The sequence below is a fragment of the Centruroides sculpturatus genome, unplaced genomic scaffold (genome assembly GCF_000671375.1).
Source record: "Centruroides sculpturatus isolate CEXI.00-Female unplaced genomic scaffold, Cexi_2.0 scaffold166, whole genome shotgun sequence".
NCBI lineage: Eukaryota > Metazoa > Arthropoda > Arachnida > Scorpiones > Buthidae > Centruroides > Centruroides sculpturatus.
Window position 1 is genome coordinate 64,029 of NW_019384423.1, and position 202 is coordinate 64,230.

The window sequence follows — 202 nt, forward strand, 5'->3', positions numbered from 1 at the left end:
CTTTATAAATTTCCTTATATGGTGCTAAGCACTTATGAAGAATAAAGCAAGTATGGAATAAGGGGAAAACATTCGGCAACATCAGAAGCAGAAGTGTCGCGATCTGGCAACATTAAAACAAGTTTCGAGAAGGACCACATGTATCGACAGAAGGCGAGAAGAGAAAATTTACATACTTAAGTACTAATAGTTCACGAAAATA